Below are 22,004 nucleotides of genomic sequence, written 5' to 3'. Positions count from 1 at the left end.
GAATTATTTCATGACCTGTGATGTGCCTGTAATAATGTAGAATTTACAACCTTTTATCCAGTTACATAATGACCATAATTAAAACCCACAAAGAACCCTCCAGCACTCCCTTCCATGTCGGCTTTGTGATTAAAACCCTCAGAGTTGCCTGACTGTGAAGACTAAAGGGCAAGTGAGGGGATATAATTTTTAATTCTTAGAGTTTCCTGTGGAGCACTCAGACTGTTTTAGCTCAAGCTAGGTGACAACCTGTGGGAACCCAACCCTGATGCACTGTGACCAGGGCTTTTACTTGTTCGCTGCCAGCACTGGCTGTGGTGTGCCAGTTTCAGAGTTCCTCTCTTCCAAAAAAATCCAAGTTCCAGTATAGACTCAGACAAATAATTTAACAAAAATAAGCTTTTTCTTCCTCAGTTCTGCATTCCCATGAAAAGATAACTGATTGTAAGGCCTGTCATACTATATGATGCCAAAAGTAGCACAGTCCAAAGATTAGGAGGTGCAAGACTTGGAGCTAGAAGTCCTATCTTGCTTTAAACCTAGCACATATCTGGAAAAATGAACAAATTTTTGGGCTTAGACTGGTTGAAGGCACTTTGAATCTGAGAGCTCCCTGTGTTTTCCATTGCATCCCCTGGTCTAATGAGAGAACCAGGCTCTCCCTCTAAGGCATATGACAAACAATTGCATGTTCTTAATGTTTTAAAGGAGTCCTCAGCAGCAGTTTAGCACCAAATTGTCTTATGCCTTGGCTAGGGTGAGGGAGCAGATCTGCAGGAGGGTCTGAGGGAGGCAGCCCTACTCAGCTTGAGCTTGTTTACATTGCACACTTGACAGGACTGTGGGTATGGGCAGCTTCGTTGCACTGTTGCTCATGTGGATGTTTCACATAACAACAGGGGAGAGAAAAACATTTCTTTGAGCAAAGGAAAATAAGATTGCAAACCATAAAGAAAACAGCAGGGAGATCTGGGAACAGATGTACTAACAAATCAACAACAGCTGTGAAAATTACTTCTTATGCATTTTTTGAACCTAACCAAATAGGTAATAATCAAGAACATAGTTAATTTCCTTTTCAAATACCACAGATATCAATGTCTATGTCTGCTACCCATCAAGCTTAAGCAGTGTGGCACAATTGTCTCTGTAGCCACATCAGGGTAGTTGGCTGGGTCTTTCCTCAGTGCATAGGGGGATGGAGTCATCAGAGTCGATGGTGCACAGCAGTGCCCCGTCCCAATACTTTATGCCCCAAAGATGCCAGGTACCATAAGGTGTATGGGCACCTGGGCTGGCAGAAGACATTCACATGCTTATGTCCACACCAAAGTGTGGAAGGTTCACCTTAAATGTGAGGAGAAATGTTAGTGCAACTCAGGAACATGTTGCTCAAGGAGCAAAGGCTGTAGAGTCACTGCCCTTGAAGGTTTTCAAGACTTTGCAAAGCAAAGTCATGTCTCAGACAACATGGTGTTTGTGTCAGCCCCTCTTTGAGGAGTAGGCTGCACCAGCTGCCCTTCACAGGTCCCTTCCAACCAGTGCTTTGGTGAGTCTGTGAAACTACTTAGTGCTACACACAGGAACACAAGGATATCTCATCACAGTGTACAACATCCTCTTGAGGAGAAGGGGAGGGGCAGGCACTGATCTCTTCACTGTGGTGACCAGTGACAGAACCTGAGGGAATGGCCTGAAGTTGTGTTCTGGGAGGTTTAGTTTGGATATTAGAAGAAGGATCTTCCCCCAGAGGGTGGTTGGGCATTAGAAGAGGTTCCCTAGGGAAGTGGTCACAGCACCAAGCCTGACAGAGCTCAAGAAGCACTTGGACAATGGTGTGACTCTTGCAGATAGTCCTGTGCAGGTCCAGGAGTTGGACTCGATGATCCTTGTGTGTCCCTTCCAACTCAATATATTCTGTGGTTCTGTGATGCTATGATTCTGGGATGTTAAATTTGCTCTCAAAAATACCAATGGCAGACATGCAATTATATGAGACATGGCCAGACTTTAGGAAAAAAAAGCATTCCATGCATCAGAATCAAGTTTAAAACAGGACTTAGTGAGGAATTCAATAGTCCATTGATTTCTTGAAGAGATTTGCTGGAGAAAGTGGAGAAGCTTTTGCCTTAAAAAATCTTTCTGTCTTCACACATACACTGAAAATACATAATTACCCACAAAAGAGCTCAGAGTGCTCTTTTAAAATATTAATATTCACAGGTTTTGCAAAACAAGCATGATGATAGTTGATAAATGCATTAAATTCTATGTAGCAGAATAACTGGTATGTTTTGAAAAAGGCCGCCACATCCTGTGTTTTCTCTCCAAACCCAGAACTTCTTATCCACAAGTTTATTCCAGTCTGTCTGGCAATTATGAGCTTCACAGGGCAAGCATGAAAAGCTGCACTTACAACTGGCAGCAGTAAACTAAGGAAGAACCAAAACACAATATTAAATAGAACTCATGTGATTAATTTTATGAAATAAGATTCCTTATAATAAACACAAATTTCCAAATTGTGACTAAAATTTACAGCATATTAACTGCTTCACTATGGTGCATTTTGATTTAATGTGCATATAACATTAAGTATGTCTATGGATGGCACAGGATATTTCCTTTGTGACATTACCATATCTCCCTACTGTAATTATTCCTGCCACAGCAGAGTGTCAGTAAAAAGTAAACCCAGAGGTTCATAATACCTAACAAAAGGCACTTCAACGATTAAGAATGGAGAAAATTTACCTCAGTGTCTCTATAATGTAAATAGGGAGAGAAAGGAACATATCTGAAAATGATTCAAACCACCTAGGAGGGGCTTATGTTCACCAGCCAACTTCTTTCATATGCTTCAGTCTGCTGCTTAAAGGTTGATATGCTATGAGTCTAGGCTTTGGGAAGGGTGTAAGGTGTAAGGGTATTAATTGAACTATTTTAAACAAGGATTTACCATGCAAAATTATTTTGCCCTCTTTCTTTTTGAATTATGTCAGGAACAGACAAAAACATCCTCTAGATTTTTAGCCCATGTCTTTTGTTGTTCCACAGTCTCACATAAAAAATTATTTCAGTGATACCATTTCACCCTCCATTGTTTTCCTAACATATTTGGTAATATCTTGCACTGTCAGGACAATTATTCTGGGCTTCAAGCCTTTTCTGAGCAAAGGCAATGGCTACCTGCAGATTTCCACCGCAAGCCTGTGCCTGGTATTTGCTCAGAAAGTGCCCATGTGTGCTAGAAAAAACATATTGTCCATGCTTTACACAGAATGAGGCTCACTAAACAAAGTAACAGGACAAAGGAATGATGAATTCACTAGGTAGTGAATAGCCACTGCTGTATAACATGGAATATGATAACATGATTTTATACATTTTTAAATATAATAGCTCTGAGAAATATTGAGCTATTACACCCCTTTAGCCTAGCCCCTTTCTTTACTGATATATATGAGAAGTCTTAACATTCCTGATTAAATGAAACTGTGTATTGAAATTTATCCAGTTTCAATTCACTGTGGCTTTTGTTAATGGTAGACAGCTGCTCTTTCAGGTGACTAACAGTGGACTTGGGATTTCTCACAGCTGCTGCTGCGTTCTGCCCATATGCGAGCGAATGATTCAGGCTCTGAAATTTACTACTGGTTTGACACCTCTGACTTGAGCAGTGAGTGGTGCTGAGACTCAGGGACTCTGGGAGCATCCAGAGATGGACATTAGGCATGTCTTTGGAACGTCTGTGTCTTTTAAGATTTGGAAAACCTGCAGGTCCAGACAGAAAAGGACTTAAACTTATTTTGATATTTTGATCTCCATCCTCATTTCAGGAGTCTGATTGACCTGCTGCATCCTGAGCAATTCATCAGAAGCAGCCCAGCTCAAATCCAACCTGCCAAAACATTTAACAGGTCGTTTCCAACTCTGCTGCCACTTCTTGTGGAGGCCCTTCAGCTGTGAGTAAGGAAAGGTTTCCAGTAGGATTATATGCTAGGCTAGCCTGCTTATGGATCATTCTTCCCAGGGGCACAATTCCTGTCCCACTGTGTGACCAGACATGTGTCCACTATAGCATGTATCTGCAATTATCTACCATGAGATAAGCTCACTTCCAGTCACACAGACTGGGGAGAGCTCACATTTCATAATATAATAGGGAACATACGGAACACATACATATACTTGTGTTAATTTCTAGTGAGCCAGATGAGCCTATATTAGTTTAGTAGTGTACAATTCCAAATGCCTCCATATGTGCCGTCATGATGTGCTGGGATGGAAGGTCTGGCCATCACTACTCCTCACTACAGCATCACAGAGAGAAGGCTGGAAGAATTCTCGTGAAACCATTTGGATTGCATTAGTTGGAGAGCAGCCAGCAGGTCAAAGGTCGGGAAAAGATTACTCCCCTCCATAAGGCACTTTAGAGTTTTACTCCCCCAGAAATGAGTACAACAAGATGGTGGTGGAGCGCAAGGCATAGAGGGAGAGGCTGAGGGAGCTAGGTTTAGTCAGCCTGCAGAAAACAAGGGTAAGTTGAGATATTATTGCTGTCTACAACAACATAATGGGAACATAAGAAGAGAGAGACAGGTTCCCATTGGAGGCAGAGAGGCATAAACTTTTTAAAAACATGCAAAGGAAGGCATTGATAACTTCATTTCACCAGTAATCTTTAGGGCCCTGTGACTACATTTCTGTGAGTAACAAGATGTTCATATAAACCAGCTGCAATTAAAATCAGCCTGAGAAAACAATTAGATTTCCCTTTCATTAGCTGACCAATACTGCTATGTTTGCTTTCTGAGCAGTGTACAATACTTTGCAGCACTTAGAAACACTTAGACCTTAAGAGCAGAGTCAGCACTTTATAAGGAATCACAATGAGGTACCATTCTTAAAAAAGTTTTATCTTCACACAAGAGTAAAAGCATGCTTTGGAGAGACATATGGATGTTGACATCTTACAACAATTTCCCATTTATTAAAATAAATTTAATAGGTGTGAAACTAATACATTTCTGGCCCTGTAGAGTCTGAGCCTATTACAGTCTTCTGGCAGTGAGAGGCAGATCCCATAGACCTAGCCCTGCTCTCCCCAAGTGCCTTCCAGTTAGTCCAGGGCAGAAAAGTTAATTTCTGGTTCTGGTGCAGACTTTTCCTCTTTATTGAACATGGCTCTAATGCAACATTAATGGACAGTTTAGGCACCAGAGTGACAGCCAGTGTTCAGACACAAACCTGTTAGGCACTGACACTTTCCCAAGGGAGAAAGAGTCCTGTCTGGCACGGTCGCTACCTGGGCAGGGGTAAGCAGCTCAGGGTTCACTGTACAATCTGCCCAACTGTTAAAAATACAACAAGCACAGCCCTACTGGTATGAAATGTGACAGCCTAACAAAGCTTCAGTTCTCCTCTATTGCACTTCTAAGAGTTCCACAGGCTGGACTGACTTCAAGAATGGGCAGAGCCAGTGCATGTCTGCCCAAAATATACCTTGCAGACAAACTCACAACAGCTCAGAACAAGATGTTGCAATGTCCTTAGTGAATCTAATCTGCTCTCTGGTCCTCAGTCCTCAACCTGCAAAACTGGGAATGTAGTACATCCCTATTTCACTTGGACATCAGAAAGATAAGTGTGTTCAAGGCTAAGCAGCAAAGGAGTGTGGCAGGATAGGCCCATCCTACTAAGATCTAAAATCAGAGAATGCATACTATGCAAGCCATTGTGCAGGCTGTTGTGCAAACTCAGCTGCTGGTGCCAGAGTGCTGTCTTGAGGTTAAACTATGCTAAAACCATCCTGGTTCACCAGATTCTGAATACACATCCTGCTTTTGAAACAGGATTTGACAGATAAGCTAGTCTGCTGACCTATAGATCTGTGCACACCAGTCAACCACTTTGTTCTTTTTTCATATAGTCAGGTTCTTCTGACATAACCCTTCTTGGGGTACATGTGTGGAGATTCCTTGCTTGGTTGATTCCTCCCTCCCTCCTCAAGATCGAGTGAAAGAGACCTCCACATAAACATCAGTTTGAGTGAGTTACATCAAATCTCTACTTAATACTTATTTTGTTTTTCCTAGCTTTAATGTAATTTCTTCGCTAATTTCTTCAATACAGTGCGCTATCCTATCTTACACTATACTATTATATGCTAAATTATACTCTACTAGTAGACTTTTAGCTTTTTATTTTGTGTAGTAAATAATTCTGATTAGGATGTTTGTCAGATCATGTAAAATAAAATGATTCATTTAATATAAACATTCTCATTTTGACACTAATTAAAAGCCATGGGACAAAAGTGGTTCAATCACACCTCTGTAATTCTTTAAATTCAAACCATTTCCATAATCCAAGGCTAAAAATGGATTCAACTGCACCTAGACTCCTCTCTGAGAAACAGTTTAGAAAGTAATGAGTCCTTTCTGCACCTCAGGACTCAACAGCAGGACTTCTTTAACAAATTTTTTCTAAGCTTTCCACTTCTGTGCATGACAAGGAGCATGCAAGGTCCTCAGGGAAAGCTGGCTGACATTTATCATCTATTTAATGATTGAATAATATGGCAAAGCCACATAAAACAAAAGATAAAATGCAAAAAGGGTTAAAATTATCAAAAACATACTCTGCGACTCATTCTTCTTCCTCCTTTTCTTTAATGTTAAATCTTCATCTCTAGAAAAGCTTTGCCTCTATCAGTTTCACATACTTCTCTTGACAGAGTTCCTTACCCCATGGGAGTGACTTTCTGTAATGCTTTATAGTTTCAAAAAAAAATTTAAAATCACCAGATGATTTACAACAATGATTCATGTTATTGTTATTACTCATTCTTATCATTTGTCATATGAGACAATGCCTGGCTGTGCATTTTTCCTCTTTTGAAAGAGAAATCTGGCTCAGATCTGAAGGCTCCAAATTCTGTTTATTATACTAGCTGAAACATGTTTATTACACTGGCATGTTTTTATATCCCTCCTGCTACCATGTGCAAAACATACTTTTGCACTGACCAAACTGAAAATTCTGCAAGACTTTGCTCTCTCTGACCAAGCCGTTGATCCACCGAGTTTAGCAGTCTTATGGGGTGGTAGCCTGTATCTGCTGTGGAGCCAGCAGTTTGTGCTTCACCTCTCAGTACTGCATCTAATCCTGAGAGGCCTTCCATGGGGAAGATGCCTTCATGAATTCCAGTCCTAATTAATGAGATTTCCAGAGTTCTAAGCTCTATTCCTTCCTAAAAATGTGAGTTAGAAGCCATCATGTACTGCCTGCCTGTACAGTTGCTAGTGTAATGGTCTTTGAGAGGAAAAGCCACGAGTTATGTATCTGTAATAGCTAAAAATAACAGCGATCCAGCAATAGTAACAACAAATCCATATTCATGTTGCAGCTGCAGTGAGTTTTTTTATAGCCTTGTCCAAGAGACATTCAAGGCATTTTGGCCAAAGCCTTTTGGACTCATGACATACACTGACTCCACAGCTTGATGACCGGATGTGGAGTAACTTTCTGAACACAAATAGCATTCAGAGAAAGTTACCTTATGGGAATTCAGTCACTATTGCTACCTCTGTGATTGTGTACCATATCTGAAAGACTAACAAGCTCTGCCTTTTGACATCTGGAAATGTGATTTTTCCCTCCTGAATTCTGCAATTGGATCTAATAAATTGCATTACCTTTCCCTACAAATCTTACGCCATCAGGTTGTCTGTGATTGAATAACCAATGGAATATTGCTAGAAACACACTAAGGTTCATGAGGGCATGAAAACCTCCCAGACAGTTTGCTTGACTTTGAAGTGATGTCAATATTTATTGTCACTTTCATAGGCTCAGAAAGATTACACAGACACGGCCAGGATGCTGCACTTGCAGTTTATATAGGGTTACATACAGCACTTTCCCTCTGGTTTTGAATTTAAGAGACATTTCATCAGAAATGGTGGCAACGAGGTGAATTTTTCCTTCAGCTCAAACACTGTTGGGAAAGGAAAGGAACTAGTGGCTGACTATCTGGGTTTCTGCTCCTTTTTCCATGGACCATGGCAGGGTTTGAGACCTGTAGGAAGCGAGGCTAACTCTGTAGTCCCACAACTCCCTTAAGTGAACAATGCTGATGCTAAAAGAAGCAGTGTCAACTTCCCACTGACCCAATCACTGTTTTTACTTTCCTTGCTTCCCCAGTGAGTGTAAATAGTCATAAATACTCATGGGAGGGGAAAAAAAGAGGTTAGTTTTAACCCACTCACCATGTGGCTGCTCAAATACGTGGCCAGAAGGGAGAGAGAAATGTAAATGGCAATAATTAGGCAGAGGACTGGAATGTAAGTCAGGACTGTTTATTACAGTTTAAAGGAATTCTGGAAGTAGAGTAAACTACAGCACTTGTACAATGTTTCCTTGTGCAAAAGCAGAAGGCAGATTTCCCTGGTTCATTATATCCGGATTAGGCAGATTAGATGAAACCAACTTTCTGACTCTGAGAAAATGCCATCAGAAATGTTCAAGCTAGTCTAAACATAGCTAAAGTACCCTTTACTTACAAAGTGCTTCACGTTATCTATGATGACATCCAAAATCAAGTACTGGTAATTTCTAATGAAGCATAGCCTAGTCAAGATGCTCTTTTAAATCAAAACCATTGTCTCATCTTTTTTTGAAATGAAAATCACTTGCCTCATTAAAAGTTTTTATGTTTCAGAAAATTATATTGAGAATAATGTTTTTTAATAATGACTCATAACAGCATTACTTAAAACAATTAAATCAATTAGTTCAATAAAATTCTTCAACTGAACTGCAGTATTTTGGCATTGTAGCTGATTGAGTGTATTGCCTTTGCAATTAATGAAAGATTGGTTCCTTTAGCAATTAAACTCTGATTAGTCCGTAGCAAGAACATTTGCCATTACTCATCCCCCACTGCTATCAAAGGGCCTTTACTCCTGGCTTTTCATCTTCTTTTTAATCCTAAATTAACAGAGCTTATAGAAGTTCTTTCTCAGTAGAAGTCTTGGAGAAAATTTGATTTTGTGTTTCACCTGTGCTAAAAATTCATCGGAATAAGCGAATCCAAGAAGTAATGTTACTAGACACTAATACATCATGCCAGCCACAGGCACCTAATATTTTTGGTTCAATTAAAAGCAAAAAATTGCAGCTGTGGCTGTTCAGGAACAACTAAGAGTTAATATAAAAACCTGGGATAAAAAAGTGTTTATCACAAAATAGCATAAAGAATCTTTCCATAGCCCAAGTAATCAAGCTTCTGTCAAGGTGAGATAAATGTCAGTCAAGCTTTCAATTGAAACACAGCTGCTAAGAATCAAAGACAAGTGAAACTACACACTTCACTCCACTTTGAGCACTAACTCAGAAGTGAGCGCAGAGGCTTGGCAGTAGATGAGACTTTGTTGTAATTCTGTACAGTTGTAGAAGCATGCAGAAAAGAAGCCCAAATTGGAGAGTTTTGTCTTCCTGAAGCTAAAAACAAACGTACTTACCATATTGGTTAAAATAGTACTTAATGAGAAAAATCTCTTAATATATTAGCATTTTTTTTTCCACAAGAAAAAATCCAAGATATTGAAGCTGGTCCTTGACTTCCAATATACCATTGATATTCCTTTTAATCCCGTCTTATCAGTAAAAGGTTTTTCCTGGTTTGGCAGACTGAATGAACATGATAGGAAAGACTGTTAGTGTGGGGCAATGAGCAGGCACCATTCCTGCAAACACTCATCCTCCTTTACTTTGCTCTTGCCAGTTGAAAGTAATCCAAAATTATGTATACAGGTATTGCCAAAACAGAGCTGTATTTATATATTTATTTTGTCACCATTAGTTTTCATGTCTTTTTTCCTCCTCGGCTTGACTCTGTTAAGTGTAGCTTGAAGTAAAATCTGGAAATTATCTACTCACAGAAAATTAGTGTTCTATGTTTACGTGCTGCAGATTCATACACCGCTATGGTTTGTTATGCTATTGTGTAAATTTACACACATATCGACTAGTAATTTTGTAAATCTGAAAATCACAATTCCCAGGTGATGACCATGACCCTAGAAAAAGCCTAGAGAAAACAACCTCATTACGAGACATACCTTGCAATAGATGTTTGCTTAACTGGAAATCCACAAGAGCAGCTGCCCAGTGCAAGGGTACATATTTGCTTCTGAATCCTTTCTCAAAGAGACTATTTAAACATGTTGATGAACTGAACTGGATTTTTCCCCACCTCCATTCCAGCAAAACAAGGAGACTCAGAAGATAAAACTTGTTTTGTTATTGCAAGTAGTGCTATGTGGTAAGTGAGAAATATACTTTCTATAGTCCTATTTATTTGTGATGGTGGGAAACATCCATTTCCTGTATAGATTCAATGTCTGTGTGTACTGCTCATGGCGTTTCTATTTGAAAATGAATATACTTCTATTTCTAGAAGTGCTTGGGTACAGAGCTCCTTCTTTCCATATTTGGCTTACTGTTTAAGATCTCCTACTCCAGCTTCACCACTTTGGCAAGAGGAAACAAGTATTACTTGTATTTAGACTATCACTCCAATTCCAGTTATATGATGTGTTTCAGATCCGGTTCTGATTTATGCTAACCTGTGAACAACTGACAACTATAACATGGGTTTTTCGAAGTGTGCAGCTGGACTAGCTATCACTAAATTTCATGCAGCATTCTGAACAGCAACAGTGAAATCAGAGATTTTTCAATTGCTTCCATTCTGGGCTGAGTTTGATGCTTTGACCTGAAGGGGAAAGTCTGTGTCTCCTGAGTCAGTCACATTTCAAACTTTCTTTCTGGCCTCTGTTTTAGCTTTTCTTCTGCCAGTATCTGAATGGGAATCCCTTCAGGCTGTCAACACTTAAGTTTAATTAGCTGAAGAAATTTCTGTAGTGCTCCTTCTCCCTTGGAACTGTTTTTAGCAGCCATTATTATAGCTCCAAAACCAAAAGAATCAGTAATGAACATGACTGAGCTGGTGTCAGTCATCTCCTCCACCACTGGCCAATGATGTAAATTGTCAGAAAGGACTTGACTCAGAATGTTGCGTCTTCTCCTGTGGCAGCAGTTATACATGTGACAACCTTCACTTTCACATGGAGGAAGATCTATCTAATGGTACACTATCACAAAAATAAACATTCTTAGAGTAAAATGATATTTTCCAGAGTAAAGCAGAAATAAAGAAGTACAAGACATGCTTTTAAGATGAAGTTCTGTGAAACCTGTTTCAAACAATACTAAAAATGTCCATCAGCCACTTACCCTTTTGTTTGCTCTATATTTTCACTGGTTTTGGAGTTTGTAGGCAATAAGACAAAAAGTAGAAACCTGGGCTGAATCCTGAGACACTTATTCAGGCTAAAGTCTTATTACTGGCAAAGGAAGATCTGACTGAGTAGCCTTGTCATCCATTAATTTATTCAGTGTAAAAAAGGAGCTTGAGGAGCAAAGGTTTATTCCTCAAATTATTCTTTTCAACTTTTAGTTTCATAGTGGAATTTTTTGGTTCTTGATAATTTATTCTGTATTTTCTCAATCTCTACAATAACTTTAGCACTAATTGCTGAAAAAACCCCAGACTTTTAAATTTTAAGCTGCATTCGTCAGATAAATTAAAAAAAGAGAAAATGAGCTTATTAAGAATCACAGGTGCTTTGTAAATTAAGGTAATTTCTAGATAGCTAGAAAGACAAGAAGACATTATAATATTTTTGGTGATATTTTGCAATTTTCTATTGATTTTGAGTTGAAATTTGCCTTGAAGCAAAATGGGTGTGAATCACCAAGATCACATGGTAATCTTGACTACTAGTACTACTTGCAAGACTCACCAGTGTAGTGATATGGGACGTGTTTTTCAAGTCCTGATGAGGAGGAAACTATGATAGTAATTTCCTCCATATTTCACAATGATTTTATGAAAATCAGTTAGTGTTTGTAGAATTTTTTGATTGGCTAATAAGCTGCATGAGCTTTCTTCTTTTAATTGGACATTTGACCTTAAAGCAATATTTTTAAACAACTTTTATATGTTTCTTGAATTAATTTTTTTTATTCCTTCCTTCAAATTCTGAACTCTTATGCATGGTATGGTCTGTGATCTTTCACACAAGGTTGTGCTTTCCATGATTGGAAAGTGAAATTCAAAATATTGACTAGATGATGAATTTTTTCCTTATCTGAACTTTACACACTTGGATAATGATGAAAATTATCATACTGTAGTTCTGAATTTTTGCTAATAATTTACAGGAGCAGAATAAAATCATGTAAAATTATGCACCAAGAGTGTCCGTTACATGACTTTCCAGATCTGGAATCTGTGGTTCATTGGTGATCCATAAAACTTTTCATAAAGACGCAATACACAAAATCATATTTCCAGCTTTTTCTGATTAATTTTCTGTCATAAAAATAGAGAGGGTAACATCAATAATTAGCCACCAATGAGTTTCACTGAGAAATGTTGTACTTACAAAAAAACCAAGAGCAATAAGTATGTATAAATAATTTTAAATCAAACCATTTTGCCTCAGAAAAGTGATACATACAATAAATGGTATCATGCTGGTACAAATTTTTAAGCATGGATCAAGATTTTTTCAATTTCTTCTAGGTCTTTTATTCTATACATTTCCCGTCTCAAGGGAATACTTTGAATGCATTCTGATGGTAATATTGATGTGGAAACTAGAGACGTGTCAACTGTTTTAACATGCATACTCTGACCTCCTAAGGGATGATGGGAGGTTGCTCTAAGCACATTGCTCGGTGTATCACCTTGTTTTCTGTTGTTTTTTTTTTTTTTTCAAGACAGCTCAGATGTTGTTTTCTAGGATCCATTTATTTGAAGAACTCATCTGTATCTTACCATGCATGAGATGTACAGAGCTGCCATGTTTTACCCTGCTGGTATTACATGGGTATTCATCCTCGGAGTCTGAAAACTTTTCCAGTGAAGTTCCTTAAATGTAGAACTTAGTCCTTTCCTTCCAGTTCTCCTTGCTCCAGTTCTTTTATGTAAGGTGAAGGAAAGAGATAGAAAGAGAAAGAAAGAATATGCCGACTTGCTGTCTTAGGAGGATTTCTCTGTATATTGATTAGTACAACTGAAGATAATTGGTATAGAAAACATGAATACAGGATCCAAATAGGAAAAAAAAAAGATGAATTACCAGTCTTCATAGTGACAATTCTTTTGAAAAGTTGGTAGGCTAGTTCTTTCATGATGTTCTACTCATAGGAAGGTGCCAGAAGAAAAGTAAAATTCATTATATTCTACTATGCCTTCCTTTAAGTTACTCAATAGTATTTTGTAAAATTCTTAGTGTTGCAGCTTTTGACCCTAATGTCATATATTGGTTTGTATTTGGAATGAAGGCCTTAAAGCAGAAGATTGAAAGGGCATTTCTCATGTTCTAGTGCTGTGATGGTCCATTTTGTAGAGTTTGAGTTCTGTACTATGCAGGAACTGAGCAACAAGTTGGACAGTAACATCCAAATACTGTAGCACTTAAACTCCCTAAACACCATCAAAATAGTTTCAAGGATGTCTATGACTCCATTTAACATGAAGGGGCTTGATTTAAAGGCCTTTTTGTAAAAAATCCAGTGTCCACGATTTATGTCAGGGCAACATCTGAAACACATCACATCTCTCTCTTTCTGACTTGGAGTAATTGGAGTAAATTCTCAAAAAATATCCTTCCCTTCTCACTACCAGCTGATGGTGCACATTTATGATCTGTTTGAATTTCTCCATCCAACCATGTTCTTCCTGACTTACGAGAAAGATATGTTTGTTCAGCCACACTGTTCAGGCAATTCCTTAATGACCATCCACTCTTACTGGCTGATGTGAAACACAGAAGAAAGTGTTGTGTTTAAAAGTACAGTCTTCACAAGGTCAACGTGCAAGTACATATGCAAGTCCTAGTATAATAATCAGCCCTTAAGGGCCAGAGGATAGACTTAATTAACTTTTTATTGTAAACTTTGATTTTTCCACCCAAGTACTTAAAACTTACAGTCTGAGTAGACATATATGTATTTAGAAATACTTTTGTGACAGTTTTGTTTGAAAAATACAATTATTTGTTGTAACAGATTTTGTCAAATACAGACACTTCCCACACAAGTTGGTTAAAAAAAGCCCATGGAAGCAAAACATTTAATCGGGTAAATCTACAAATTTATTCAAATGTACAGTGTAAGAATTATCCTGACATACACACATACATAGAGAAAAATATTCTCAAAAAGTTACTCAGTCTTTTTCAAGGTAAATGACTAGAAAACTAAACAAGTGTCTGAAAGATAAAAGTATTTGATTACTTGCAACTAAGCACACCTTTCTCATGTGTTATCCTGGAGAGTGACTCAAATAATTGCTCAAAAAGAATACTCTAGAATCTACAACTTACATTTCTGACGCTATTTAGTTAAATTAAATCATTAAATACAAGAACTGACTACCTGGTTCTCCTTTATACAGAATTGTCTTTATGGGAGTCAGACAGTGCAGCAGGGCTATACAGAAAGGCTGTACAGAAAGGCTGTAAAACAAATACTGCAATTAATGCCTGAGTGAATGCTCACTGGCACCAACTGGAACAGTGAAATGAAAACTAACACCCAAATTTTCCTGAAGATTTTACTAAATGAAAAATCACAGAAATGTAATCAAAATCACTAACTAGTAAAGAATAGAAACAAATGCATTGGTTTTTAAATTTGATTTTTATGAAAGAAGACTTTAGAAAGTTATTGATGCTGTGATAAAAATAACACTGGAAGAGTATGAAGGCTTCTCTGAATTTGGTTTAGGAATACTTTGTTTTTTGGCCGAATCATAATAGAAAAACAAGTATTTTTGTAGAAATGCTGACATAACTTTACTAATAGCACCTTTAACAGAGATTGTTACAATGTGTATTTACTCAGGTACAGGATTAAATAAGAGATGTGAACTCACCATAGCAACCTCTGCACCACATTGCAGATATGCTGCTTCTAAGATACGGCAAATGTTTCTGAAGAAATACACATGAATATTAGGTAAACATTTATCGATTCCAAATTGTGTTTCAAAAATATTTTGCCATACTGTATAACAAAGAGCAGCATAACTTGATGCTACATACATCAATGTATTACTAGATGGTATTTTCATTGTGTTATGATTATTGGCTCAAAATGTAAGTTTGGATAACTCTCCAATTCACTATAACAAAAGTAGTGACAAACACACTGTTGAGCTCCTCCTAAATGTCACTGTGAATCCTTACACTCCCCATTAATCCAGGAAACTCATGTGTCCTGTTTGGGCCTGATGATCTGAAATCTTGCAATAATACTGCTGTTCACCATAAGATATTCAGTAGAGTTATATGAATATAGTTAAAGCTGGAAGTAGGTTTTCTTCTAAAACAGTCTTTTATCTCACTTTTAGACATTTTACACTTTCGTCTTCATTCTTCCTCTGCATCTTGAATTTTGTCAGGTAATGTGTGTCCCTTCAATTTATCTTTATTTGAGCTGGCTTTTCTTGTTTTGCACAAACAAAACATCATTGTATTTATAAAGTTACCGATTGTTTTTTATACTTAAGTGTTTTCATTTTCAACTTCAAGTCACTTATGGAGCACCTATAACAAGTTCTTGATAATATCCAGTGGGTTGCTATACCTCCTGCAGTGAAGTTTTTGCTGCTGTATCTTTCTTACACTTTACCCAACAATTCATGACAGAATTTACTCTTGGAAGGAGAATTAAGTGATTGCATTGTTAGTTTCTTAATATTCAGCAACCATATTGACTCTTCACAGATTTCACTTGTAGAGGGGAAACACCTATTTTCTCACATAAACTAAGACTGATAGAAAAGGGAACAAGTATTCTATTTTGTCACATGAAGTTGTCTCTATACTTTCTTTCATCACTGTGAAACAACTTCCTTGGGAGACATGTGAAAAGTCTTATCTGCTGGCTATATGCTGTAACTTGAGCACAGAAGCATCATATGAGCATCTTGGGAACTGTACACAACTCTGACCTGCAAGCTTCCTTTCCCTCCATATCAAGTCCATTGGGATGACCTGGAAGAGGAAAACATAGAGACAAGGCTGCTAGCTCTGCTAAATGGCTCATATGCAATTGGGTTGACTTTTTTTTGCTCTTTCTTCCAAGTCTACTTTAGCCTACTTGGACTGAACAACTTCCTGATTTATCAGGAATGTTTTAAGATCTCCGCCATTTTATGAAGAAAGGAAGAGTTTACACTGGGTGTGCAATGTAGAGATTCACATGGATGCAAACTTATACATACATTTATGATTGTCTAGAGATGGTATGCTAAAATGAGCCATAATGCATCTAGATGCTCACTGTTTATGGAAACAGTGAGGCTTTACACCTACAGGTTTCTTATGTAGAATATTACAAAAATAATAAAACAATATCATTATGTGACCACCCTAGAACTGGCTGCCTGCAAAACCTGTGAAGTGTTGTCCAGTTTAATCACCAGTAGCAAATACCTTCTACACTTCAGAGTAGAAAGCTCTGTATTTTGCAGAAAACATGAGCAACACTTTGTCATTCTTTTACATCCCAGCAGAGCCTCCCCCACAACATAATGTCAGGCAGACACATGCTGCCCTTAAGAAGACTTTGTCACCCTCTCACTTCTATCTGTCTTCAAGAGAGAATAGGCACTGAATCTGGGTAGTTCAATAGACCTATGCCTACAGCTATGTTAAAATAATTTAATATTGCTATTTTTTTCCTAGAATAATGAAAAGCCCTATTTTTAATCAAAAGGGAATTCTCAGGGTTGACCTACCATTTAAATTTGCATTTTAACCATATTTCAAGCCCTTCAAAATTCATCAGAATAAATGGCATGAAGAATGCAGCCACCTGAACAAAACAATAAAGGAATGAAATCCATGTTCTTGGGACTACTAAGGAGAGAAAAGAAGATGCTACTGCAAAATACTCAGATATCTCCAGTATAGGAAATTTCTCTGTAATGTTGAAATCTAGCAGAACAGGAGAAGTGATAAGATCCAACATTTATTGTTCAGATGTATTTTATATTGATATCCTTCAATTCAGTATTCTTAATTACGTGTTAGAACAATTATACGTCTTACGTATGAAGACTGAAAAATCCTGACCTATATGAAAACAAATTAAAATGCTAAAATGTAACTGAGAATTACAAAAATGCCTGTGTTTTTACCAGAATAAGAATGTGAAAGCAAGCAACTATTGTAGTGCTTAGAACAGCTCCAATGGAATATATCTAGGTAAAGAAATAGTAGAAGAATGAATGCAGTTATTAAAATGCAAAAAATTCTATGCTCTATCCCGATTATTAGAATGAGTTCTAGTAAGTAACTTACTTCTTTTAAATGTCTTCAAAACATATGGATGTGCTTTAAAGAACTCAGGATTTTCATAAATAGAGAAGACATTAAAAGATTAGTTTGGAACAGGCTCAGACAAATTATTCTCTATGGCTTTTGGTTTGTCAGAGATGAGATGGTGTAAATTAACAGGAATGAGATTGGCTACACTGTCCTCACTTGTACTCCCAACAGACCAACAAGGATTAAATGATCCCATCATCAAATTGCTGAAATTTCTGTCTTCAGACATACACTGCCTTTTTTGCTTAAATAATGCAATTTCTTTGATACAAAAAAAAGTTATGTTCTTTCAACCTTGAAAACTGACAGACTCCTGTGAATAATAACAAGAAGTATAACTTCAACAACTTCTATATGGCTAAAATGTATTTCCACCTTGCTAATGGGGGATGCTGGCATATCAAAGCCCTAAGCAGATTCCAACACTTCTTTCTCATTTACCTCTCTCCCCAGACTTGTCCCACCTGTTGTGACCAAGGCAATCCCAAGCACAAATACAGACTGACCACAGCATGGATTGAGAGCAGCCCTGGAGAGAGCAACTTGGAGTTGTTGGTTGATGAGAAGTTCAACAATATGCACTTGCAACCCAGCAAGCCAAATGTATCCTGGGCTGCATCAAAAGTAGTGTGGGCAACAGGTCGAGGGTGGTGATTCTGCCCCTCTACTCTGCTCTACTCAGACCCCACCTGGAGTGCAGCATCCAGGCCCAGGGTCCGCAACACAGGAGAAACATGGACCTGTTGAAGTGAGTCCAGAGGAGGACCACGAAGATTGTCAGAAGGCTGGAGCATCTCTTCTGTAAAGAAAGGCTGAAAGACATGGGGCTGTTCAACCCAAAGAAGAGAAGGCGCCATAGAGATCTTGTACAAGCTTTCCAGTACCTAAAGGGACTACAAGTGAGGTGGAGAGGGGCTTTTCACAAGGGCATGTAGTGATAGGACAAGGAGGAAAAGGCTTTAAACTGAAAAAGGATGGGTTTAAATTAGATATTAGGAAGACATTCTTTACTGTGAGAGTGCTGAGGCACTCAAACATGTTGCCCAGAGAAGTTGTGGATGCCCCATCTCTGGAAGTGTTCAAGACCAGGCTGGATGGGGCTTTGAGCAAACTAGTGTAGTGGAAGATGACCCTGCCCATGGCAAGGAGGCTGGAACTAGACGATCATCAAGGTCCCTTCCAACCTAAACCATTCTGTATTTCTATGATTCTGTGATTGCATGAATATACTCAGTGTTGCTCAGAACATTTGTTCACTAAAGATCTAAATTTTCTTGATTAATCATATACCTTACAGGTCTTCTTTAGCCTTAAATGAGCCTATCTGAGTGTCTGTCATGCTGTTCTTATAGGTTTTCATAGCAATTGTGCAGAACCAGCTGATTTAAATATGTGCATATAGACTTAAAAGACTTGTAAAAATCATGAAATTTTATCTTAAGAATAAGTGTGGAAACCTAAGCTGGTGGGACGCTGAGTACAAGGGATCAGTTAGTGCAGAACAGGGCAATATCGTGTGCACCATTTTTGCATTTGTCAGTCAGGACAACTGAGGCTTTGCATATTTTGTAGCAGAAATACTGAGCAACTTTAGAATAAAATTAAATACATGTTAACCATCCCTACTACTGTTGAAATCTTTCTCTTATACTTTGATTTTGCTTGTTTCATACTGCACTATTTCTTCTAAGTTTAAATTAGTGAGTTTTATTTCTGTTGCTTTGCCTGATTTTGTCACATTTATTACTAGCTTATTATACAACAACTCTCTATTATTTTGTATTTCTAATGAATTTTGAATGTGTAAGGATTTTCTACAGTGAATTTCATCCTACTAACAAAATTCTTGTTTTTCTTAGGTACCTCTCATGGACTCTCAGAAATTGCTAACTCTAGTCAAGTTAAAAGGTTAAAAATCCTGTTGTATTTCATAAAGTCTCTGTTGCCATTCTTCCACTTAGCAAATCCCTGAGTGATTTATTACTGTGGCATGCTCCCTTTATTGGTCTTGAGAACTCATGCTATGCCAAAATTAGGGGGTTCATAAAGGTCTTCTCTCTGTGGTAGAGAAATGCAAAACCCTCAAATATATTGTGAATATTTCTGGCAGCAGAGGCAGAGGTGCATTTAAGACCTTGAAGCATTTTATTAAGGCCAAAGCCCTCATTACCAATCAGTGTGTTTACATTTGAGCAGAAGGAAATAATTTTTTTCTTACAAACTAAGATGTTTGTTCATTGAAGATGCTTAAAAATCTGATGTTTCAAAATCGATTTAAAAACCTTTTGATGAAGTGCATTCACCTCATATGTAATTTAATTTTATTACTGTACTGGTTTCCCATTGGTTTTCTATTGTTTTTTTTTTGTGGAGAGTTATTTATACTTGGGGTCAGGAATGATGTACAGCAACAGAAGGGATGGTCCTTATTGTTCCTGTGCATTGGTGTCATGCTCTGGTCCCAGGTAACTCCAGCTGTGATGGGATTCAAGGACACATCCCTCCCCTGACTTCGGGTCTGAGTTCTGCTGGGTGAAGCCCCACCCTGGTTCTGTGCCCCACCCAGGATGGGTGCCCTGTTCCCAGTGGGGGCTGTGGAAAAGTGCCCCAGGGGCTGGGGGAGGTGTTCAACTCAGGCTGTCTCCAGGACTGGTGGCCTCCCACCCAGATAAGCTGTACAGCCAGGAGCTGTATTTAATCTCTGTTTTTTATTCCTTTGCCATGACTCCCTATCTGTACAAACCATGCTGCTGCTCAGATGAGAAAGTGTGACTCAGACAGGACGGGTGAAACCCCACCAAAGAATGCCTGTCTGTGAAGTGTGACAATTTACACCTTTGTTATAATTAACTTTAAGCTGCTCACTGTGCTCTTTTTTTACTGTCTCTTATCTCAATTTAGGGGAAATATTAATTGTGACCCTGTGGTGGGAGAGTTTGTCATAGGGTATGTGCTACCTCTGGTTTTTTTGTTTGTTTTTGTTTTGTATGTTTTGTTGTTTGTTTGTTTGGCCTGGCTGATTGATCCAAGGTATATCTACCACAAGTTTACGAGCTCCCCAAACTAGAAATTGTGGTTGTGGCACTCAGAGAACTGAAATAATGTTATGGGCATATCATCAAACAATAACATTCTAGATTACTTTTCAAGACCTAGAGTTATACACTTTACTTCAAAATATGGAAGTAGCCAAGTAACCATGGCATTGATTTTCTTGGCATCAAGAGCTTTGTGATTAACTGTCACAGAGGTGTATCTGTAATGTCACTTCTCCTTGCTCCTGCAAATCCAGGTCACTATACCCTTCACTGTCTGTATCAAAATAAGTGAAAGATCTGTTTATGTGGTGCTCCAAACAAGCATGACCAAAACATACCATTTTCTGAAAGTAGTGACAGCCAGGGGTGTGATGCCGGCATCTCATTCAGCTGCCTTTGAGTCCCTGAATTCAACAGATGCTTTATTTAAATAAATCTCTGGATTTATTGAAAATGGTGTTGGGCCCAGTACAGGCCAGAGCTTTGTTTTTGGTCTCTGGATTCGTGAGGAAGAGGCCTGTCAGTCTCCCACCCCATGCCTGTTCCGCATACACAATGACAGCCACTTAGGGAACCATGGAAATAGCTCATGACTTCCTGCTCTATGTATTGCTGTAGATATTCACTGGGTGGACCCATTCATTAAAAATCAAACCACATCCCCTTGCATTATTATTCTTCTCTCAAAAAAATGTATTTCATCTTTACTTTTCCCCTACCTGCCTTACTCCTGGTGGAAACAATATATTGCACATATTGTGACCTGATGTTAAAATTCTATTGTAGAGCTTAATGTTTTAGTATTCTTAAAACTTAATTTCTATTTTTTTAATGGGAAAAAAACTCACATCAGATTTGTAAAAGTTAAATGTCACCATTACATGGCTCAAAGAAATACCACAAATCTTTCACTATTACCATCTTGGATTTCTGGACAGTGTGACCTTTTTTTTTTTTCTTAATATCCATGATTTTGTATAGTGTTTTCAACCGCAATATTTGAAAATGAATGTTTTTTTCTTTTGCAGTGAACATTTCTGTTTGACATCACATAGTAATTCCTCATGAATGGTGCTTGAAATAAGTGAGCATTAAAGACTGATATAATATTGTATGGCTTACTGCTGAATATGCACTGCACACCAGCCAAGGCAATGGGACACCCTGAGTGTAGAACAGATTTAGCAAATGACTAAGCCTCTCCCCCAGGCTTATTGGTATAAATGGCCCTTTTCTTAACATTAAATTCCAAAGTGAAATCTGCCAATTCACAATTCTTCCATTATTTATTTTTCTTTGATTTTTTTCATTCTCGTTCTCAGTTATTTGATTTAAGAGAACAAAAAGTACAATAATCTTCAGGTATTTAGCTTACTGGAAATACTCTGTGTAAGTTCTTTTACTATCCTTTTTCCCTGTCCCTGCAGTAACTTTTCTATAGATTATCATTACAGATATATTTTACAATAAAATAATGAGTAACATAACA

The 22,004-nt window shown here is 38.0% G+C and overlaps 1 long non-coding RNA gene across 1 annotated transcript; it reads left to right on the top strand.

Annotated features, from left to right (window-relative positions):
• The first annotated feature begins 10,138 nt into the window (after positions 1 to 10,138).
• On the top strand, positions 10,139 to 21,627 carry LOC139670514 (uncharacterized). The gene is made up of 2 exons (XR_011697495.1): positions 10,139 to 10,330; positions 17,931 to 21,627. It is a non-coding gene; the product is annotated as an uncharacterized lncRNA (long non-coding RNA).
• The last annotated feature ends 377 nt before the right edge of the window (positions 21,628 to 22,004 follow it).

Source organism: Pithys albifrons, chromosome 3, assembly GCF_047495875.1.
Source record: "Pithys albifrons albifrons isolate INPA30051 chromosome 3, PitAlb_v1, whole genome shotgun sequence".
NCBI classification, from domain to species: Eukaryota; Metazoa; Chordata; class Aves; order Passeriformes; family Thamnophilidae; genus Pithys; species Pithys albifrons.
Note: the sequence above shows the minus strand (reverse complement) of the source record. Positions and strands in the feature narration are given on the sequence as shown.